Source organism: Sus scrofa, chromosome 13 (genome assembly GCF_000003025.6).
Source record: "Sus scrofa isolate TJ Tabasco breed Duroc chromosome 13, Sscrofa11.1, whole genome shotgun sequence".
Classification (NCBI taxonomy): domain Eukaryota; kingdom Metazoa; phylum Chordata; class Mammalia; order Artiodactyla; family Suidae; genus Sus; species Sus scrofa.
In genome coordinates, this window is record NC_010455.5 from 175,347,998 (window position 1) to 175,373,308 (window position 25,311).

General features: G+C 36.9%; 1 protein-coding gene across 4 annotated transcripts in view; it reads left to right on the top strand.

The window, feature by feature from the left end:
* ROBO1 (roundabout guidance receptor 1) overlaps positions 226–25,311 on the top strand; it is a 1,131,260-nt gene continuing 1,106,174 nt past the window's right edge. For 3 of the 4 annotated variants that reach the window (XM_021071370.1, XM_021071378.1, XM_021071374.1), the window contains exon 1: positions 227–560. The gene's annotated coding sequence lies outside the window, so the exon portion shown is untranslated. Of the gene's footprint in view, positions 561–25,311 lie in introns of all 4 variants that reach the window. The other variant, XM_021071380.1, reaches the window with a different exon arrangement.

Below are 25,311 nucleotides of genomic sequence, written 5' to 3' on the forward strand. Positions count from 1 at the left end.
AAGCCTTTGTATGTTTCAAAGCCACTCCACACAATTAAAAGCAAATATGAAATGATAGATCACATGACAGGAGTTTAAATGTGAGGGTTTTCTTTCTTTTTTTTTTTTTTTTCATCCGCTGAACATCGCAGCAGGCATTACAATACCAGAGGTAACGAATCAATTAAATCCATTTTCCCTTCCGCGCCTCCAAAGCTGCGCGCGTAGTGTTGCTGTGTAGTTTAGAGCCAGAGCAGTAGGACCCAGGGGCCTCCGCAGCCACCAATAGAAGCTCACACTCGGACCCATTTGCATGCAATGCCCTCTGCTCTGCGCATTAATAGTAATACAGATAACGGGTTTCAAAGAATTCTCTACAGAAGAAGGATTGGATTTTTCCAGGGTGCCGATACTGAAAAGAAACCCGACTGCACTCTCTTCTTATTTCCCACTCTTCTATTTCTAAGTCCCAGACAGCTTTTGCTTGGTTGAACTCAGGAAGGTCTCTGTGCCCAGCAAAGTTGGAAGGCTGCGCCTGCACCAAGAAGCCTCTAGATTGCTGAAAAGAGCCTCATCAAAGGGTAAGTCTCCCAAAGGATGGCAAAGGAAGCGAAAGCTGGCTTTAGAATTGTCTAAAGAGATACGCTCGGCTTCCTATCAGTGGTGGTTGGAGTGCAGAATGGGTGCTAAAAGGACTCTGCAGTTTGTCTAGAAATTGTGACTGGTGCACAAGGGTATTTAGGGGAAGAATCAAAAACCTTCAGGCTAAATCGGAAATTGCCGCGGTACGCTCCGGCGGGATTCAACAAGTTTCCCTGCAGGGATGAGATGTTTATTTCCTTGCAAGTTGTGCCAATTGTCCCTTCTGTGTGGGCTGAGCCTGCTTCACAAAGAAGTTTCAGGGATTTGTGCCTGTTATATGTGGATGGGTAAATCCTTATTTGGGGAGGTTGTGTTGGGCATTTGGGCTTCGTAGGGGCACACAGGAAGAGAACTGCTTCTTAGGATGCTTCTAGCATCAGCGGCCTGCTGGGTTGGTGCTGGGGAAGTTTACCGCGTGATCTCGGTGTCTCTGACCGCACCGCGGTTCTTGATGGGGACCCAGGCGCAGAAAGCACCAGGTCCAAGGCCATTTGAGCTTCCCAACTTTGAAAGCATTCTCCAAGAAGGAGGATGAGAACGGAAGCTTTGAAAATCACCCTTACTAAATGAATTTTGGTAAACTCTTCGTGATACGTAGTGAGGTCTTTCAAGACCTGCGTTTTCAACCTGGAGTTTTTTGCCTGGAAATGGAGTGCTGATGTGGAGAAGGTGGAGGTTTAAAGCTAAGACAGGGGGTGACGGGGGGTGGTGGGGGTGGGGGGACTTCCTCTGAGGGAGATGAGAAGAAGCAAAGACAGATGAATGAACTAGGTGCTTCCTATCTTTCATACACAAAAATCACACGCGTGGGACTCTCCGGTTGGTGGCGTTTAACTGGAAAACGTATTGCAGAGGTCCAGGCGTCTCTGCATTATTGATGAAGTGCTGTGCCCTTCTGGGCTCCCTTATCGCTTCTTCCCTCTGCTGCCCTCCACTCCCTCCTCTCCCGGGCTCCTCCCGCGTGGAGCTCAGGGGTTGGCACGGGGGCAGTTACGCGAGAGGATCAGTCCCGCAGCGCTGCGGACACAATGGGGATAGCGGAGCCCCGCAGGCTGGCGGAGCCCGGAGCTCGGCGTGGCAAGCCCACTGCCGCAGCCGGTGCTACCGCTCCTCGGGGGCTGCAGAGCTCCGGAGGCCACTTGCGCCCAGCAGCCAGGAGCCGCAAGGTCTCCGAGGGGACAGCGCAGCACGCGCACACCTGGGCGCAGAGGTTCGGGGTTATCCTGCCAGGGGCCAGTGTGCCGCAGGCGGACAGGTGGGATAGGCAGACGGAATGTTAAAGCATCTCTTTCCTGCCTCGAGTCAGAGCTGCAGCCGCTACCTAAAATCCCTAGGGCGCACCGCAAGCGTCCGAGAGGAACTGCACCCTAAGGGGAAAGAAGGACCAAGCAGAAAGAAGGGAAACGCTAATGAGGCTGCATGAGGGAAAGGCACCAAGTGATCTGGGCCAATTCTGATTGTTGGTCAATCTTTTCTTGGCTCTTTTAAGTGGTCCGTTTTAGATGCGGCTTTGAAATGCACTTCCTAACCTCTCTGCGGCACGGAAGGGGCAGGCTTCCAGACGCGCGAGCTCACTGATGACTCCTTCTAGAGATTGAAGGAAGGAGGTGGCAGGGTAGCTGGCTGAGAGGCTTCATTTGGCGGTGTTATTTAACCCTGACCTCAGCACCTCCCACCCTTTCACGTCCCCACCAGGGAGTGCCCTGACCTTGTAAACTCCTCTGGGTCATCTGTTCTGTTTCCTTTTAAGTGATTTTTTTTTTTTTTTTTTTTTTTTTTTTTTTTTGGTAACCAGATTGTGTGTTACAAAGGGCTGTGAAAAAACGGTTTGTGTATTTCCAAGCAGAGGTGGGAGATTTTTTAAATTTGAAGGTGGATTGCCAACCCCCTGCTGAGTCCTTGGAGGAAGGAGCATTCAGGACCCTGTGGAATGGTCCACATGGGGATGTAGGTTGCTTGAAGGAGGTATTTCGGAGGAAATATACTCCTCCGAGCACACAGGATAAGACAATAATATCATTGCATTACATGTGTACATTTCATTGTGGTTGTTTGGCAACTAGGATGAATACTAAACAAAATATTCTAAGATTCCCCTCACCCCATTTTTAGGCAGCCAACTGGAAACTGGCAGCTAGGCTTTCAGACCCAAACTGGATACTCCTAGGACCTGGTCTTTTGACTCAGTTTTCCACTTATATCCCTATATCTTTTTTATATGTTGAGGAGGCACATGTAACTCCTTTGAAAGCATTCTGGAAGGCATGCAGCATGTTGATTTTATTAAAGGGGTTTATTTGCTGGTGTTCCATCAATACCCTTCCTCTCCTTCCAAAAATGGAAAAACAAAAACAAAAATTAGCAGCAGCAGCAGCAACCCAGAACAAATACCTGGTTAGTAGGAGGTCTTGATTTGTTTCTTAAGCATCTAGCATCTCATAAGAGAAGGAAAAGGTGAAACTGAGAAGTAAGGAGTGAGGGCATTCACCTGATATCGTTGCCATGGGTTTTGGACTTAACTGTTCTCTACACATCATTTTTGCTCCATGCATCTTCCAGTTTAGCCCTGTATGATCTGCAGAATTGAAGCACAATGACACAGCTGCAGATCCCTGATGGAGGCTTGCTTGAGAAAAACAGCTGTTAATCATGTTTGTTATATTTTCCCTCTTCCTTCCTTTTACGTTCCTTCCCTTACTCTGTCCTTGAACCAGTGTTACCACCTTCTAGGCAGTATCCTGCAAAGGGTTAGTGGTTTCTAGTAATATAGCATTATGCTGAATGTAAGGGGTAGTGGTGTGTGTACTCACAGCTGCCCAGAGAGTCCTATAGGTTTAAAGCTGATTTTTACCCTATACTGTACAAAATAAAGAAAAATATCCTAATATCTCTCCAAAGTGAATTATGTTGATCTAAACAATTGCTTTTTAAGTCATAATAGACTCAGTTAAAACACCAACAACATCCATCAGAAACAAAAGGGAAGCTATACACTTGCAGGCAATATTTGGAAACTATGTTATGCTCAGCTGTGAGATTTCACCTTTTGGCATCATCTATACTTGTTAGATCAGGAACTATTTTTATTTAATCAAGACTTAAAATGTCCCTTTCACTATGAGGCCAAGCAACTCAAGACACTGCAAAGATGTGAATTTTAAAAGAAAAAAGCAAGACAGCAAAGCAAGCCCTTTGGCAGCTTGATAAATGAGCAGGTGCAATGCACCATTTGATATGTAATGTTGAGGTGAGGTTCCATCCAACTCACTTGAGAATGAGCTCCTTCTTATCACTCTGTGAACTCAACTGGTTGTTCTCTTTCTCTGAAGTCTGTGAGTTCGGAAACAAAACCATAATAGCATATAGTAGGCTGTAATTATGGCCTGGTCACATAATCATTTAGCTCGCTAAGCTTGCGGGTAAATTGAGTGAGCAACAATATTGCCAATGCATTCATGTTTATACCTAAAAAAATTAGTGCTTTATGGACCAGCCAATTATCCTAATTTCATGGGAAATAAAGGTCCTAGAAGAGTAATGGGAAAACTATAGACACCCTAGTTGCAATAGATATTCCACTCAATCCTCACATCACCCTTTTGAAGTAGACTTTCTTAGATTTTTTTAATTTAGGAAGAGACTAAATCACAGAAAGCTTAAGCCAATCATTCAGATAAGGGGCAGATTCACTATTGGAAACAAGCTCTTTCTCCTGACATAGTGAATGTTTTTCCTGCATGCCATGGCCCTATTTTCCCTCTTAAATAAAAAAAATTATTTTAAAAATTTTGTTTCATCAAGTCATAATTTCTGTGTCTCCTAAATATCCTTTTCACCACCATATTATCTTTGCATTTCCCCCAGATGTATCTCCTATAAACAGTAACTTTCCAAAGATGATATAGCTGTAACATTTTTAGTAAGAAAGCACCACGTCTATTTCCCTCTCCAACTGCATCATCATCTTTTGAGGTCTGAGAAGAGGAGTGAAGCAGGGCCTCCATCATTTGCTTTGAAATATGGACAGATATGGCCAAGGAGTATGGGAAGAATCTATCATGTCATTTTTGGATCAAAATTGTGCACCTCGACCTTCACAATTTTGAGCATGTGGCTTCTCTTATCTGGAAGAGACTCCCTTTCTCTTGGGCAAACCCTATTCACTTGTCTAGGAAGGTTCATGTTACTCCTCCACCAGAAATTTCTCTATTCCAACTTTCCTACTTTTTAGATACCTCTGAAATTCCCAAGCAATTATAACTACCGCCATCTAATTTGATTCTTATTTATAACGTATTTTTACGTAAATTATCTATTAACTATCATTTTATATTTTTTTTCAATATATTTCTATTATTAGCCCTGATTGGCTTCTCATTCTCTTCAGTCATCCCAGATGGTGTGATGCATATTTAGAGTTTCAATAATAAAATCCAAATTTGTCAAAAAATTTATTGAAGTATAGTTGACTTACAATGTTGTATTAATTTCTGCTATATGGCAAAGTGATTCAGTCGTAAATATATATATTATTTTTCATATTCTTTTCCATTATGGTTTATCACAGGATATTGAACAAGTAGGGCTTTGTTGTTTATCCATTCTATATATAATAGTTTGCATCTGCTAATTCCGAGCTTCTAATCCATCCCTCCCCCACCCCCATTGCTCCTGGGTAACCACAAGTCTATTCTCTCTCTGTGAGTCAGTTTCTAATTTATAGATATGTTTTTGTGCCATATTTCAGATTCCACATAAAAGTGATAGTATTTGTCTTTTTTTTCTGACTTAACTTCACTTGGTATGATAAACTCTAGGCCCACCCATGCTGGTGCAAAATGGCATTATTTCTTTCTTTTTTATGGCTGAGTAATATTCTATTTCACATCTTTTTCCATTTATTTGTCCATGGATAGGTTGTTCATCTTGGCTATTGTAAATAGTGCTGCTATGAACATAGGGGGACATGTATCTTTCCAAATTATAGTTTTTTTCTGGATATATGCCTGAGGAGTGAGCTTGCTTAATCATATAGCAACTCTATTTTTATTTTTTTGAGGAAGTTCTTTACTGTTTTTCATAGTGGCTGCACCAATTTATGTTTCCACCAACAGTGTAGGAGGATTCCTTTTTCTCTACACCCTCTCCAGCACTTGTTTTTTGTAGACGTTTTAATGATGGGCATTCTAACTGGTGTGAGGTGGCATCTCATTGTTATTTTGATTTACATGAAATCCAAAGTTTATATCTTTAGTCCATATATTGTTCTTGATTACCACATTTATATTGCCAATGATCCTCTTGGCATCTCCACATAGAGATGAATTACAAATATTGTAAAGGAAAATATAGTAAAAGAACCCATTTGAAGCCACACATGTTATTCTCCTTGCCAAATTTGCTTTTCTACTTGGCTTTACAAGTCATAAATAGCATATCATGTATCCAGACAAATTCATCTTTGACATATCCCTCTGCCTCATCCACTACATTCAAGTAATGAAAAATGATTTTATTTTTCTTGAACTTAGTCTCTTCTTAATACAGACAGACCTGTCCCCAATTCCTACTCATGCTTCAGTCCTCTAAGTTATCACCTCAACTCCATTCCCACCCCATCTGAATCCATGTGCTTCATGTCTGCAGTCATCTTTCTAGAGCATGAATAATGAAGTTCAAACTCCTTATCATGTTATTTAAGGTACTCTACCATCTGGATCCATAATTCCTCTCTTCAGCCTTCACCTTTATCAATTACTGTGAAAATTAACTTTAATTAATTAATTAATATTTTCTCAAACGTTCAGGATATTTCTTTACTCTCTGTTTTTGTTTATGTTAGAAATTCTGCCTGGAATGGGTCTCACTTTCTTGATCCTTGGGTGATCTTTGAAAATACAAAACTGTTGTCACGTCTTCTATGAAAAATTTCACTTTAAGCAAATAGATTTAAGTAAGTTTCTTATCTTTCTTAAAAATATCTCCAAAATTCCATTTCCTTTGTTTATTCATTTCCACCATGGCTGTGAAATCCTTGAAGCAGCATTTCTCAAACTTTCATCATTGAACCATGGAAGCCTCCAAATCAACAAATAACACTTAATATATGGCTCCATGGACTCCTCTTCCCCACTGGATTTAATTCAATAGACCATGGAGGTGAGACCTCTGGAATGTTCATTTTAGCAAACATTCCAGGTATAACCAGGCACTTTGAGTTTATCACAATGGTTATTCCTCAGCTCAGACAGGTCAATATGGAGCTTAATATGGCAGTTGGATGAGGAGTCATTAGCATAAGCTCCTTAGATCATATTGAGTGCTGCGAGCATGGCTTCCTATATTACTATGCTTCAGAGAAAGATTTGATTACAGGGTACAGTCAGTTAAATCATGTAATTCATTCTTACTGAAATGAAAGAGGGCTTCATCAGAAAGGCACACTTATAAAATGCAGAATTTCTATAGTCACCTAGGATGGCCTTTAGTGTTGCAGTGCTGCTATTCAGAGTACCTGGAGCTTTTAATGACTCAGACTTTAATTATTATGTCATGTTTACTGGCAAAGAGAGAGAAAATTGTGAAACAAATGTCCGTAATTAACACCTAGATTAAATAAGTACATATTAAACATAAAATTGAATCCCTCTACTTACTTTTTCAGATTATATCTCCCTTTAAAAGGTAACCAGTATTATAAATTTGCTATTAGGATTCCCATACATTTCCTCTTGCTTTTACCATGTATATGTACACCCTTTAATCTTATATACTATTGTATTAAATAACTAAAATATTTATGTAAATTGTAATGTATCATATGCATCTTTGGAAATATTGTTTTATGTGATTTATTCAAGTTGATGTCAAAAGCTCTACTTCATTAATTTTCATTGCTATAGAGTATTCCATTTTATAAACCTACAATAGTTTACTTTTCCCTGTCTTATTAGTAGGCATTTATAATTTCCCACTGTAATAAAAATTATAGAATGATGATTTTGAAGGGGATATGTATTACTCAGTAAATATTCAGTATTTTTTAGATATATGCCTATGGGTATAACTGCTTGATGATGTGGAATTTACTTCTTTCCTTTTTTCAGATATTGCCCAAATGGCATATAGTGCTTGTAGCATTTGCAGTTTACAAGTACATTCTTGGAAGCTACCATTCTTTCTATCCTTCTCAACATTTAATATCATCACATTTCCTAACTTCATCATTGAAATGGTTTTCATTTGTTCTTTTTGATTATGCATGCAGTGAGCATCTTTACTGCGAATGACTTGAACATATATTTCATGCATTTTTCTACTGAGGCATTTGTCTTTTTCTTATAAATTTATTAGAAGTTCTTTATGGAGTTACCTGGTAGCTTAGCAGTTAAAGACCTGGCATTGTCACTTTTGTGGCACGGGTTCAATTCTTCTCCGAGGAACTTCTGCATGTTTCTGGAGCAGCCAAAAAAAAGTATTAAAAAAGAAGTCCTTTATATATTCTATATCCTAATTAATTTTATATATGCATTGCAAATATTTTTCTCTAGGCTGTATCTTTTTTCTTTTTTAAAAGATGATGTCTATACTAAAATACTAAAGATGATGTCTATACAAAAAATTAACCATTCACCATTCTGTAGAGACTAAAGAAGAAAATTGACTTAATCTTGCAATTCTATTTTTTTTTAATCTAATTTTGTTGGAGTATAGTTGACTTACAATGTTGTTTTATTTCAGATGTACAACAAAGTGAATCAATCATACATATAAATATATCTATTCTTTTTTCCCATATAGGTTATGACAAACTATTGAGTAGATTCTTCTGTGCTATACAGTAGGTTCTCTTTAATCGTGTTTTAACCAGTAGTGTGTATATGTTATTCCCTCTTCCAAATTCTTCCTCCCCACAAAGTTTTCACATTTGGTAACCTTAAAATTGGTTTTGAAATCTGTGAGTTTGTTTCTGTTTTATGAATAAATTCTTTTGTATAATTTTTATTTGATTCCACATATAACTGATAATATATTGTATTTGTCTTTCCCTCTCTGAATTCTGACTGACTTCACTCAGTATAAGAGTCTCTGGGTCCATCTATGATGCTACAAATGGCATTATTTCATTTTTTATGGCTGAATAATATTCCATCACATATATGTACCACATCTAATTTATTTATTCCTCAGTCGATGGACATTTAGATTGCTTCCATGTCTTGGCTATTGTAAATAGTGTTTCAGTGAACACTGACATACGTATATTTTTTGACTTATGGTTTTCTCTGGATTGGTGTCCAGGAATGGGACTTCTTGGTCATATAGTAGTTCTATACTTAATTTTCTGAGGAACTTCCATACTGTCCTCCATAGTGGCTGCACCAATTTACATTCCCACCAACAGTGTAGGAGGGTTTCCCATTTCTCCATACCCTCTCCAAAATTTGTTTGTAGACTTTTTGATGATATCCATTCTGACTGGTGTGACACTACGTCATTATAGTTTTGACTTGAATTTCTCTAATAATTAGTGATGTTGAGCTTTTTTTCATGTGTTTTTTGACTATCTGTCTGTCTTTTTTGGAGAAATGCCTATTTAGTAATGCCTTTTTCTTTTTTGCCCCCTTTTTTTGGCCATTCTGCAGCATATGGAGTTCCCTGGCCAGGGATCAAATCTGAACCACAGTTGTGACCCATGGTGCACCTACAGCAATGCTGGGTCCTTCAACCCACTGTGCTGGGCAGGGGATCAAACCTTTGTCCTGGAGCTGCAGAGATGTCACCCATCCTGCTGTGCAATAGCAATACCATGCCCATTTTTTTATTAGGTTTTCAGAGATATTTTTGATACAAAACTCCATGAGATGTTTGTATGTTTTGAGATTAATCTCTTGTCGGTTGCTACATTTGCAAAGATTTTCTCCCATTCCATGAGCTGTCTTTTATTTTCTTTTTAAAAATTGTTTCCTTTGCTGTGCAAAGCTTTCATGTTTAGTTAGACCTATTGGTTTATTTTTGTTTTTATTTTGTCATTATTCTAGGAGGTAAATCAAACAAGATATTGCTACAATTTATGCCAAAGAGCATTCTGCTTATGCTTTCCTCTAGGAGTTTTATAGTCTCTGGCTTTACATTTAGGAATTTAATCCATTTTGAGTTTATGTCTATGTGTGGCGTTCTAATTTCATTCTTTTACATGTAGCTGTCCAGCTTTCTCAGCATCACTTATTGAAGAGACTGTCTTTCCTCCACTCTATATTCTTGCCCCCTTTATCATAGAGTAGTTGACCATAGATGCTTGGGTTTATTTCTGGGCTTTCTATCCTGTTCCATTGATCTATATTTCTGCTTTTGTGCCAGTACCATACTGTTTTGATGACTGTAGCTTTGTAGAATTGTCTGAAGCGAGGAAGTATGCATCCTCCAGTTCTGTTTTTCTTTTTCAATATTGCTTTGGCTATTCAAGGTCTTTTGTGTTTCCATACACATTTTAAAATACTTTGTTCTAGTTCTTGTTCTTTGTTCTAGTCCTTGGTGTTACTTGATAGGGAATTCATTGAATTTGCAGATAGTCCTAGGCGGTATTGTCATTTTGACAAGAGTGATTCTTCCAATCCAAGAGCATGGTGTATCTTTCCATCTTGTTTATGTCATCTTTGATTTATTTCATCAACATCTTATAGTTTTCATAGTACAGGTCTTTTGTCTCTTTAGGTAAGTTTATTTATAGGTGTTTTCTTTTTGATGCAATGGTAAGTGGAATTGTTTCCCTAATTTCTCTTTCTGACCTTTCACTGTTAGTGGAAAAACAATTGATTCTTTGTATTGATTTTGTGTCCTGCAAGTTTACCAAATTCACTGATAAGCTGTAACTGTTTTCTGGTAGTGTCTTTGGGATTTTCTAAGTATAGTATCATGTCATCTGCAAAGAGTGATGGTTTTACTTCTTCTTTTCTAATTTGGATTCCTTTTATTTCTGTTTTCTTCCATAATTGCCAATCTTGCTATATAGAACAACCTTAATTATAAAGGATTCTTTAGTTTTCATAGAGCTGGGGAAAAAGGAGAAAGAGAAAATTATTTAGAACAGTGTTTCCCAAATTTGGCTGCTTTCACAGACATATTCTTGGTGGAGGAGATAAATTTTATACGATAACATTTAAAAATTTATGTTTTGTTTATAATCTAAACAAAGTAATACGCACTACTTCAAGATTCCCTAGACAACTATCTTATATAACAGAGTGTTGCCACATGATCACAGCATCTGCACTAGTACCTTTGATCTCTGTGGCAAATGAATATGCGAATGATTGAATTCTACAGTGAAGAGCAACTATGCTTAACTTTTTATGTGGCATCTCTCACATTGGATGCTCAGACCCTTCATGGAATTGTTGAAAATTCCCTATGAGATCTGTGAGTTGTTCAGGTTTGGAACACTGGTTCACATCAGTGATTTTCAAAGTAGGATGGGGTGAGGTGGAGGTGGTGGCTAGGGAGACATATGAAGTTTAGACAAGCATAATTCAATTTTTTAAATAGTGTCTTTTACTAAAAAAATTATATTGTGTTTCATTAAAAGTAATAAACTTTTTTCATTATGGTTTCTTTTTACATTCGTTTTATAAACCATTCTCTAGTATAAAAGTTTCTCACATCTTTTGTAAAAGTTTTAAAATTTTGCTTTTTATGTTCAGATATTTGATCTATCTGGAATTGATTTTGTTTCCATATGCTAAGAAATGTGACTGTCATATACAAATGTTCCATATGTGGATGAACTACCTTTTTACCTACAAGACTACTTGGCTCTTGCCCTCATTTGAGACATGTTTTTCTGGTCATCTCTGCAATGTTAGAATGATTCAGTATGACTCTCGCCATCATACTGAATCATCACAATGCTAATGAACCAGAATGAAAAGCATAAATTAAGATATCAACAAAAATAAGTTTATATTCAGCCCGAATTAAAGACCAATGCCTTTCATGACAAACCGTATAATCTCTTTAAATGATAAGAAAATCATTAATGTGTAATGGACCCTTAGCTATGCCTATAAATCATTTAGTTCTCTATCCCAAAGATACGTTTTCCTTATTTAAAGGATTCTAGCAAAGGCAAACTTTAGAAATGAACTTCAGTAGATCAAAGGAAGAACTATGGCTCACTCTTGGAGTGAAGCATGACTGACCACTTGCCAGGTGAATTCTAACCGAGAGCAGAACAACATTTTAGCACAACAGCCACGAGTTTCTAATCGATGAATAACCCCTGAAAAAGCACTCTAAAATATTAATCTAATCACAGAATTTTAAAAAGGAAATTGTTGCAGGGCACAGTACATGTAATATTAAACTTTACCTTGAAATGAGGAACTAGGAGGATTGTGAAACAATCCCACATGCTTATAAACAGTTACGGACAGCTTCTGTAATAATTTCCTTTTTATTTTGCAGTGAACAATAGGATACCAAACAAACATCATTTGCTCTAAGCAAGTCTTAAATAATTTAAGTATTGGGTAGTAATTTAAGAGAGTTTAAGAATGGCTTGATTCAGACAATGAGATAACATCCTATTTATAAGCTTCCCTGAAAAAAGGTAAAAATTTCTCTAAAATGCCTCTACGTCAAATGCAAATTACACCCAGGTGATTAATCTCAGTTAATTTTAATTCATGCTCTTTATCATAACCCTGATCAAGAAAGGGAACAATTTTAGGAAATGAGCAAACTCATGATGTACCCTTACTTACTCATTCTCTTGTTGCTTCTTTATATGATTTCAAGTCTGAAATTCGATATGCTGAAATTCAATATATTGCTCTTAACACACAGCCTCTGGACAATTTTTCTAACTTCTTTCCATTTCTCTCACTTCTTCTTAGGTGTAGTATCTCTTTTAATACCTTGCACACTTCACTATCCCTCAGCACACCATTTTGTTTCCAAATCATGGCCTTTGCCTTTCTATCTGTTTTGTCTTTCTTGTTCTCTCTCTAGTGAGGTCATAATCATCCTTGAAGATATAACTTAGTTTTTTACTCTCTTTTTAAAGTATTTCTTAATTTTTTCCTCCAGGAAGCGCATCTCTCTTTCATTTGTGTTTCAGCCGGTCTTAGCACTTACCTGGACTACCCTTTATTACAAGCAATATTTTTGTGTTGGTTTTAATGACCAGACTTTGACTAACTAGGAGAAAAATCATTAACAGTTCCTTTGTGTGTCCATCTAAACCTGCACTAACACTCTAACCCCTGGCTGTCTCTGCCTCTTGAGCATTTAAAATGTAGCTAGTGTGGCAGAGGAACTGAATTTTTAATTATATTAATTAAAGTTTATTTTAAATTTCATTAAAAAGTCATATTTTATATAGTCAATAGCCACCTACAGCTAGTAGCTAATATATTGGATAGAATACTCCCATCATCACAATATTTTTAGTGTACAGTGTTGGAAGGAATAAACTCACAGTAAAATTAGAACAAATGAATATGCGAATGATTGAATTCTACAGGATATGATAGTAACATTTGATTTTCAATGGACAGCTGCTGTTGGGTTGGATTATACTTATGATCATGTTGGCAAAGATAATTTTTCAGCTTTATAGATTTTAGTGTTTCCCAGAAAGAAACATATAATCTCAACTCAACCAAGAAGACAATGACAATTTGAAGCAACAAATAAACCAAATTAAGTATTAAAGTTTATTTTTGGTTGGAATTTCTTATTAACCCAAAACTTGCAAAATCATCTTTTAAGACAAAACCATATAAGAAATAGGATTGAGCCAGAGGTAATAATTCCATCCCTTAAGAAATTTGATTTCTCCATATGAGGATGTAAATTCACTTTTTCAAATATCCAATTTAATTTTATATTAAATTTTGTTATATCCCATTATGATGTCTATTACCAAAATAAATAAATAAATAAGTACATAAATAAAATATTGTATTGGCAAGGATGTGGAAAAATTGGCACTGCTGTGCATTGATGGTAGGAATGTAAAATGATGCAGGCATTGTGAAAAATAATGTGGAGGTTCTTCAAAAAGCTAAATAGAATTATCATGTTATCCAGCATATTCTCTTGTAGGTATATACCCAAAAGAATTGAAAATGGACTGAATATATATTTTTATTTCCATATTTATAGCAATAGTATTCAGAATTCCCAGAAGAACAACCCTAATGTTACTCAGCAGATAAATGGATAAACACAATGTGATATGTACCTACAACATTTATTCATACTTTAAAAAGAATGATTATTATTCGTCCTTTAAAAAGATTGAAATTCTGATACATGGTGCAACATGAATGAACCTTGAAAACATTATCTTAATTGGCATGTCAGACAAAAAGGATAAATACTGTATGATTCCACTTACATGAGGTACTTAGAATATTCAAATTAATAGAGACAGTAATTAGAATGGTGGTTATCAGGGGCTGGGGTAGAAAAGAAAGGGAGTTATTATTTAGAGACTTTCAGTTTAGGATGATGAGAAAGTGCTGGAAGTGGATTGTAGTGATGGTTGCACTACAGTGTGAATGTATTTGAAATCACTGAGTTATATACTTAAAATGTTAAAATGGTAAGTTTTATGTCATATGTCTTTTACCAACATTAAGAAATTACTTTGATAATAAATACTATGGTCATTTTTGGTTGAGCACCCTAGCCCCTTAGAAAAATATTTATCCTTCCAACATGGCCTGCCAATGCCCTTTAAAATGTTAATTTTAAACACAGCCCATAGAATAGTCTGTCTATTAATAGTAAGAGGAAGGTGATAAGCCAGAAGAAATTTAATGGGAAATGAACATACATACAGTGCATCTTGCACTGTATTAAAGAAGTACATTTAATACAGGAAGAAATATAACCCTTTACAATGAGCATTGTGCTTCTGCATATGACAGCTGCTGAGGTATGATGGAAGTTTTGGAATGAAATCACTGCATAACTGGATGCAGTGAAGTAGATGTGAAACCCCAAGAGGAACTTGTGTTGTGGCTGATACAAAGTGGCCAATAAGGCAATGCCTTAGTCACCTGCACATGCAAACTGCTAGATCAAAGACTAAATGATCAAATGGGATTACTCCAGTGACACAAATGTATGCGGATATTGTGAATTGCAGATTATGGAGCATCTGCTCCTTTGCTGACTCCTTGGGGGGGCAGGATGTGTACAAGGAAGGGTCTTACTATAGTGATGGTGAGAACACTGATTGCTGTTGGTGCTGGAAAAAAAAAGCAGCAGTCCCATCCTCTCCCGTTATGTTTTCTTTCTTTAGTGTAATGATTCTGATATAATATGGCATTAATCCACCCTCCTATTCCTTTACCATCACATTTTCTAGGTAGGTCCACCTTGGCATCTTATGAGTAACTCTTCTTCGTGGATGATGATCTATCATACTTAAAAAGCATCCTGAAATTTACTGCCCTTTGTACATTACACAAAGATAAAGCTATTCATGTACCATGCAAGGGGCATGAGCTGTGTAAATTGTTTTTCCAGGAAGGTAATACATTGGGCTGACTCAGTCGTGCTCTTTTGATGGATGCTATTGATTGCAGGTGTTTTTCCACTGAATTGAATTCAGATTAATAAGTACAAGAGTATAGAAAGAAGATCTTTATTTTATTAGTTTATTAGAATAATATCTAACTAGACAAATTAATTAATTAGTTTCATTCTGAGAATTGTGAGATAATTTGGGGGTAAATGAAAAACTGTTTTTAAAGTGGTCCCAGAATGAGAACTTGGGCAGAGGTAGGGGAAAGTATCAGAAAAAAAAGTTTCTTTGTCCTTTTTTTTTTTTTTTTTTTTTTGTAGAGCTGTAGCTATAGCTAATATACTAGTGAATATATTCTTTATTTTGACTTAGTTGCTACTGCCAGAGTAGCAAATTAGCTATAAACTGCACAACTTTGCCTATCCTTTTGCAGTCCAGGCACTTTATTGTTTTGATTGAGATATAATTGGCATATAACATGGTATAAGTTTAAGGTGATGTAATGTTGATGTACTGATATAGTGCATTAGTTAGCACCTTCATCATGTCACATAATTACCATTTTCTTTGCAGTGAGAACATTTGAATGTCACTCTCTTAGTAAGTTTCAAGTATATAATACCATCTTAACTCATATAGTACCATATATGGTGTTTTATTAACTTTAAACACCATGCTGTACATTAGATCTCCACCACTTTCTTTCATCTTTCTTTCACTTTCATTCTTTCTCCCTTAAGTTTTTCCACTCTTCCTGAAAGGAGGAAGAATTTAAAAGAGAACACAAAGAAGGCTGGAAACTGTGCACCACTGTGATATTCCTACTTTCACAAGATCATCCCACTGGATCCTTGTTTTATTTGGACATTCTTGTCTTCTATTTTTTACTCTCCCAGAATAAGCATGGACAAATCACTTTATCAAACATGTATTAAGTGCCAATCTCTATGCAGCAGGTTACCAGACATTGAACCGCATGGCAGTGAATGAAAATGATCTCCAGCCTCAGTAAATTCAAGTTCCAGCATAGAGTATCTTCACCCCCACAGCATCAGTGAGGTACTCTCTGCTTTCTTCTCCACCTCTCCAGTTATGTGTAACACTTGCTCACACACTCTTGTCTTAGAAAAAAATTCACTGTTTCTTCTCTTTTGAGATAACCATTCTTATTAGGGCCAGAATGCATCCATTTTCCTCTTTTGTATATCTTCAACCTTTTCATTAATGGACTCCTTTAGTTATTTTTATAACTATTTCCACTTTAGGAAAACAAAAGTTCCTTTAAATTTTTCATAATTTCATAATTTATTTCTCAAGTTATCCCCTGTATCCTCTGTCTTTCTCTGAAAAAAATTAAACTTGTTGAAATAGTTTTGTACGGCCCTTATCTGATCACATTTAGACCGTACAGATTTAAAACTTGCCAAATCAATTGCCAAGATCACATGCAAATCTCTGACATTTGAAATTTATCTAATAAATTCCAAGAGGCCATATCTTCTAGATGTCCTCCATACCTTTGACCTTTCTACCTCTTCCTTTGCTGCCTCCTTCTCCTCTGCCAGTCTCTTAAATGTTGCATATTCCCCAGATTCTGCCCATAGAATTCTGCATATTCTCTGTGATCTGCTTTAGTCCCAGGATGCCAACCTTTATATAATGGAGGATAAGATGATACAGTATTAATCATCATAATAATTGGTAATGATACTTATGCATGATGGTATTTATAGAGGTTTATTCAGCATCTTTCGAAGCACCTTTATACATTTTTTTGCATAATCCTATAAATCAGTGTGTAGTTAATATCACAACTGCCTTGCAGATAAAGAATCTTTGGCTTTCATGTACAGAGTTTCATGTGGCAGAGCTTAAGTTCAAACACTGTTCTGTTTGACTTCAGAATCCAGGCTCTTAACATTAAAACCAATAAACAAACTCATGCAAATATGTCCTTCCATGGCAAAGGTTCTCAACTTGGTTGCATATTAGAATCACCTGGGGAATTTGTTTGTTTGTTTGTTTGTTTTTAAATACTAGTGTCCAGCTTGCCCCCAAATCTGAACCCCTGGGGATATAAAATAGGCACCAGTTTTTTTTTAAATATATTTTTTCTTTTTTTAATTTCTTTATATATGTATTTTTTTCTACTGCACAGTATGGTGACCCAGAATGTATACATTCTTTTTTCTCACATTACGTGTTCCATCATAATTGACTAGATGGAATTCCCAGTACTACACAGCAGCATCCCATTGCTAATCCATCCCGAAGGCAACATTCTGCATCTATTCACCCCAAGCTCCCAGTCCCTCTCACTCCCTTCCCTTCCCCCTTGGCTTATTTTTTTAAACTTAGATGATTCTAAAAGGCAGAAGAGATGAGAACCATTGCTGTATAATAAATATTTTGATGATACTCAAGTCTGTTTCCCTGACACAGAACTCTCTCCCCAGCTTGAAACTTGTCCAGGGTTTACTGCATCTCTTCATTGGTCTGTCTTTACTCCATCCAACCATGGAATTTCTTATGTTCCAAAATGAACTCACCCATCACCACCCAAATACTTGTCTTCTAGAGTCTATATATTATGTAATTCTTCCTGTCTATTACTGTCCTCGGTCTTGTAAGTAAAGTCTGTGGAAGAGTGTCTCAAATTGGGACTTCACTAACTCCTTATATTTGAGAAGTTCTAATTTTTTCATTGTATCTCAGAAATATTTTGCCAATTTTCCCTCCCTCTCCTCTTCATCACCTCTGCAGGTAAACTTACTCAGGCTGTCCTCATCGTCCAAGTGGGATTTTGTGGCAGACTCTCTGTTTTCCAAAATTTTTAGTCTCTCTTTGATTTATTTTCTCTTACTTAATTCTCTCAGGGTTATCTTTCTAATAGTCCATCAGTTATGTCACCCTTTGATTAGAAACTTCTCTCCATTGTCTGCAGAATACAGTCCAAAAACAACTTAAACTTTATGAGGCCTTTTATCATGGGCACACACCTCTCTTCCTCACCAAATTCCCTTTCCATTGACCAAAATCCTACTTTTTAAAGCCTCTTCTATACTCCATTTTCCCTTTAAAAATTACCGTTACTCTTATCCAATGTCTGTCCTTCCTGCCAGACTGTTGCCATCAGGAAAGAAGGTTGAGCATCTATATTTCAGTGTTTCCCCCTTTGACAGCTGAGTGCTTTTCAGAAAGGGAGTTATTAAAAAAAACAAAACAAAACAAAAAGCAGTTGAATGCTTATGTGAAAGGATGTGTATAGGAACTTCTCACAACTCCATCATTTCAAATTTTCCTCTCTGAGTGGAATGACCAAATATATTCCCTCTCTCCCAAATATATTCCCTCTCTCTGGTAAACTCATATATATATATTTTTAAACATTATTCTCTGACTCCTATTTCCCACTGGAGAGCCTCAGCCAGGTAGAAAGAACCCAGACGCTAAGACGCTGAGACGCGGTCAGCATAGCTTGGTACCCAGACCACTAGTAAACTCATATTTTTAATGCATGTTCATAGGTGAAATATTTCTGGAGTTCACCAGACAGAAATAATGTAGTAGCTTTTTCCTTTTTGGTTCCACAGTGCATTTTCTCTATAACTGTAATGGTAGTTATGTAGCAGTGCACAGGTTTGTGTGTCTTTTCTTCTCCTGTTTTCTTTTGGGCCAGGCCTATGGCTTGTGGAGCCTGGCTTATGGAACCTGCACCACAGCAGCAATCCAAGGCATAGCAGTGACAATGCCAGACCCTTAACCTGCTGAGCCACAGAGGAACTCCTGTGTCCCTTCTAAACTAAGAATATTGACAAACTCTAGACATATATTGTGTCTGTTTGTTTTCCCCTGCATATATGATAGTGCCTGGAATACAGCTGATACTTAAATTCTTACCTTCATTGATTGGATGTTTGATTTCATGTGTTATTGATTTGATTCAGTGACTCTGGCTAGTGGTATTCCAGCTTCTATATTTTAATGGTAAGATTGCACACCTTCCTCTGGCAAAAAGAAATATATAGTAGTATCTAATACCCTGTGACCATTCATTAATGATCCTGGGAAAATTGTTGAATTTGTTAACTGAATAATCAGCTTTTCAATGCTTTGTAAGCCCGTGTCCTTATTATTCTAGACATAAATTATGAGATAATTGAAGTATAATTTGACTGCTATCCTTAAAAAATAAAAGAGATGGAGTTCACAGTGTGGCTCAGTGGGTTAAGAACCCAACATAGCTTGGTGAGGATGTGGGTTCGATTCCTGGCCTTGCTCAGTGGGTGAAGGATCCAGCATAGCCTGCAAGCTGTGATAGAGGTCACAGATGAGGCTTGGATCCAGTGTTACCGTGGCGCAGGCCTATAGCTGCAGCTCCATTTTGACCCCTAGCCCAGAAACTTCCATATGCTGCAGGTAAGGGTATAAAAAGAATAAATAAATACATAAATAAAAATAAAAAAGAGAATTTCCTGATGGGTCAGTTGGTTTAAGTATTGGGGGTTCTCACTGTTGTGTCTTGGGTCACTGCTGTGGCATGAGTTCAGTCCCTGACCCAGGAACTTCCATATTCTGGCATAGCCAAAAATAATAACAATAATAATAATAAAACAAAAGAAAAAAAGGAGGAAAAAAGGCCTTGGCTTCCCTAGTGAGAGAGGAATGATTTTTATTCTTCATTTATACCTCTGATAGTGTGAAATAGTCCATAGACAGACGACATAATACTGTATATGTCTTGGTTCACTGGCTCTTAATTTGTGCCCATGACATTCTTCAATATTCCCATCCTACCATACATCATACACACAGCTTTTTTTTCCTCTTTGTATAATTTATAGTTTATCTACATAACAGTACTTAACTAAATTACCAAACACACTCAAGGGATTTTAACTATTGGATTTTACTAATACCCTTCATTCACTTTGATGGGGATTTAATGAAAAATGAAATTTCCTGTTTTGAGTAGAAAATAAATTGATGATCCTATCTTTAGATTGCAGTGCTGTAGAATTATATTTTTAATGTACAGATATATTTGCATTTAGTAGTGAATTATAATGTTACAATAATGTAATAAATTCACATTTATTTGAGAATGCAAGGCAATGTAAATAATGACCATTCTATAAAATTTGTCTGTAATTACAGAGAATTAATAACCAACTCAGTTTCTGTTTGGGTACTGAAAGATAGGAGACTGAATGAATTCAAGGATAATATTAAAGTATTAAGATTTAACAGCAAGAGAATTTTTCACACGATGCACAAAATTATAAAACTAGTATATTACGTTGAGCTCAAGCATATTTTATTTACTCTTCCTTTTGTACATGAAGAGTAAAACCATTCCCACACTTGTGTTCTTTGCCCTCATTCTCAGTGAGTGTTTCCTAGTGGAAAGAATATATCCCTAAGCTACTGCTCAATCTATTTAGACTACAGTGTTACATAAGAAAACTCATTTAAAAAAAGATCATTTGTCCAGTGAACTTTAGGACAACTAAGTATATTGGAAAATGAATTGTTTGTTTTAGTCCCTTTTTTTAGGGCTGCGCTTGCAGCATATGGAAGTTCCCAGGCCAGGGGTCCAATCGGAGCTGCAGCTGCCAGCCTACACCAGAGCTACAGCAATGCAAGCTACATCTGCTACATATGCCACAGCTTGTGGCAATGCTGGATCCTAACCCACTGAGCAAGGCCAGGGATCAAACCCGCATACTCATGGATACTAGTCATGTTCTTAACCCACTGGTCCACAACAGGAACTCCGGTCATATATTTTTTGATAGAATACATTGTTCCATACTACCTGCATGTTACAGTAGTCTAACCATCTAAAAATGAAGATAATTAAGAAAAAAGACCTGAAAAGAAATGTAGGTCTTTGTCATTTCATAACGTATCTGTTATTTCAAATGTAACCTTTGGAATAAAATCAGTTGTATTTAAACAGCATAATTTAAACATGTATGTAAATCCATACTAATACGATAATTCCACATGTAAAGACTATAAGTGCATTATAACCAATCTCTTACATGTTATAAAGATAATAAAACTGTGCTTTTTTGATGTCATTTGAGATTTATTTATTTATTTTTTTTGTCTTTTTGCTATTTCTTGGGCCTCTCCTGCAGCATATGGACGTTCCCAGGCTAGGGGTCCAATCGGAGCTGTAGCCACTGGCCTACGCCAGAGCCACAGCAACGCGGGATCCGAGCCGCGTCTGTGACCTACACCGCAGCTCACAGCAACGCCCGATAGTTAATCCACTGAGCAAGGGCAGGGACCGAACCGCAACCTCATGGTTTCTAGTCGGATTCGTTAACCACTGCGCCACGACGGGAACTCCCATTTGAGATTTATTTTTAAAAACATTTATAACAATCACATAACCTCTGAATCTGAATACTCCAAACAGCATTCCACTAAGCATATAACTCACTATCAGACAACAGTTTTTTGAATTCATTTCAGTGTAATCTGAAGATCTATTTAATAATTTACCTCTACTTTCTGTTATGGGAAATAATTTACATATGTAAATATGTATATAAAACTCATTAAAAATTTTGAAATGTAAAGTAGTATGCTTGAATCTAATAAAATCTGCAATAATATAGCTTTCATGGTTTTATTTATTTAAATTGTTATGAAACAGCTATATTTTGTATGAGCAGTCAGAGGCCCAAGTAATAAAGTAAAGGAAATTATGAGGACAGTTTTTCCAGCCAGATTTTCAAGAGTTTTACATAGTCACATATTTACTTATCCTGACAATTTCACATTATTTCCTTATTCTTATAGTGAGGGCACTTGATCATTTATCCTGTCTTCAGTTTTGTCCCATTACCTGCCTTTATGTGTTTCCTCTAACTTAAACTGATAGGGTCACAGTTTCCTCCATCCCTGTCTGGCTGTAGCAAAGCACTGGAATGGCAGAGATTTAAAAAATTTATTCAGGTGAAAGTCCATTTTCAGAGAGAGAAAGAGAGAATTCACATGCGCACAGGTTAAAAAGACAGCTGACTGATTTTACGATTTGTTCTTATATCCAGCATCTCCCCCCCCTCCCCCAGCGGACCTGAATGGAGACCCAGTTTCTCCTGGCCCAGCCCCCTACAACGGGTATAAGGACTGAGTATTGTTTGATCTCTTATGGAGCATATTGGATCTTCTGATTGGTTTTGGGCAGAATACCTCATTTGCATGGGGAACAGGTTATATAGAGGTGGGGTGAGGAATGGGCGACATTCCTTCTCTAGTAGGAAGTGAGCAGCTAGGCTGGTCAAGGTGGGGGGAAGGGGCATTACTATGAGACAAGGCCAGAGGCTTTTGGGTTTAATCTCATTGAGGGGAACTTGAAGCTTCTAAGAGTATATATACATAAATAATTTTTTCCCTGAAGCTACTGATAATTGGTCTCACACTTTTTCTCAAATATTAGTCCCATCTGACATTTAGTCATTTTTATCACTATCAGTTTTTCTTGGGTGTCTTTTGGATCATGAGGTGAGTATAATTAAATAGAATGTTCCATCTGTGACTACGCATGACATCAATATTCAGAGGAACTATGGTTTCTGATTGTACATTTCCCCTTATAAGTATAAACTGGCCCCCTTTCTGTTATAATATATGTACAACCAATTCAGTTTGTACTTTCTTTTTCAGTTTTGGCTCTCTGAGATTTCTGTTTCCCCAGTTTCTTGCTTCTGTAACAGAGTTTTTACTTTTGCTTAGATGTATAATGTTTACATACAGAAAAATTACGTATGTTTTAATTCCCCTAAGCTTTTTCATGTAGAGTAATTTTAAAATCTATATGTGTGTATACCCAAATATACACATACATAATCCTTTTTTTTTTTTCCCCTTCTTTTTAGGGTCATATCTGCAGCATATGGAAGTTGCTGGGCTAGGGGTTGAATTGGAGCTTCAGCTGCCAGCCTACGCTACAGCCACAGCAATGCCAGATTCAAGCTGCATCTGAAACCTACACCACAGCTCACAGCAATGCTGGATCCTTAACCCACTGAGCAAGGCCAGGAATTGAACCTCCATTCCCACGGATACTAGTTAGGTTCTTTACCACTGAGCCACAATGGGAACTTTACATAGTCCTTTTATTTCCATTTCTAAACTTCTTATAGTTCTAGTATCCTATATAAGTCTAGATAAACGTATTTCCAATATAAATTAAAATAAAGGACTAGATGCTCTAAAATTCCTTGAGCTTGTTGAGTTTCCAGTTTACTTTCTCTTAAATCAAACACTGTAATTTAGAAATATACCTACAAGTGAAATATACTTGTGTTTATAAAAAAGAAAAATTTGCGAAGTGAGGTGAGTTTCTATTATCTACTTAGGACTATATGATTTAGAGGCTAAAATTCTCCTTTGAGTAAAGAAAATACATTGAATATATGACTTAGAAATTAAATAATAATAGCTCAGCTTTTTTATTGAGGAGAGTGTAGTGATAGACTGAAATACTACATTGCATGAAGAAAATAATATTGTAATACATAAATTAGAAATTATATTTTATACTTAATTATCAACCAAATCCTATAAGTTATCATGGCAACAAATGTATATTTATTAAAATTATTACTTTAGGGAGTTCCTGTTGTGGCTAAGTGGGTTAAGATCCCAATGTAGTGTTTGTGAGGGTGCCTCACTCATTGGGTTAAGGATCTGGCATTGCTGCAAGCTGCAGCCTAGGTTGCAGATGTGGCTTGGATCTGGTGTTGTTGTGACTATGGTGTAGGATGTAGCTCCAGCTCCAATACGACCTCTAGCCAAGGGACTTCCATATGCCGCAAATGCAGCCCTAAAAAGAAAATAAATAAATAAATGAAATTATTACTTTAGATTATCTCTGATTTTAAAAACTGCATTCTATTGTAGGTTCCCTGATGGTTTTGAAGGTTTCTGGTGATATAAAACATGCAAATTATGCAAAAAATATTAGGTTTAAAATACAGAACATTAGAGGTGGACAAGAATATGGGGTAGTATTCTTAGTCCTATTAATTTATCTCTGAGGAACTAGAAACACAGAAATGCAAAGTGACGTCAAGGGAGGAAAACTGAGGTAGAAATTGAGCTGAAGTAAACATAAATGTATATTATAAACTGATAATTGAAATTAAGTTTGTTTTGAAAATACCTTCTACGAAAGTATTAAAAGATGTTGAAATAATTCCAAATTAGAAAATTGATTGTAATCATTTGCGGTTAAATTACTAAACAGTAAAGTGGGAAGAGGTTGATGAAGAGAATGCTTGCATCACAAGTTATTTATTTGTATCTTTAGTAAGTCATTTTAAATAGAAGCCTATTTCTTTTTAAAAATTAATGTAGATTTTTTCCTAATCTTTTATCTCCAAAAATTCGGTATTTTTATTTTTATTTATTTATTTGTCTTTTTGCCTTTTCTAGGGCTGCTCCCATGTCATATGGAGGTTCCCAGTCTAGGGGTCCAATCGGAGCTGTAGCCACTGGCCTACGCCAGAGCCAGAGCAACACCGGATCCGAGCCACGTCTGCGACCCACACCACAGCTCACAGCAATACAAGATCCTCAACCCACTGAGCAAGGCCAGGGATCGAAACCGCAACCTCATGGTTCCTAGTTGGATTCATTAACCACTGCGCCATGACGGGAACAATGAAAAAAATTTGATATATTTAATGATTAAACAGAGTATGTTAATCACATCTACATTTTACTAATTGTACCCTTTCATTTCTGGATTCATGGATTGAATGGATGGAAAGGGTAGATTTGAGTACTTTTCATAAAGTTAATGTCTATGATGAACTCTAAAAATATGAATCCAACAAAACACCCCACTTTCTTAATTTATTTTTTCTGCTTTTTAAGGGTCACACCCGCAGCATACGGAAGTTCCCAGGCTAGGGGTCCAGTTGGAGCTATAGTTGCTGCCAGCCTACACCACAGCCACAGCAATGCCAGATCCATATCCAAGCCACTTCTGCAACCTACACCACAGCTCATGGGCAATGCCAGATCCTTAACCCACTGAGCAAGGCCAGAGATCGAACCCACATCCTCATGGATACTAGTTGGGTTTGTTACCACTGGGCTACAACAGGAACTCCCTCCTGCTTTCT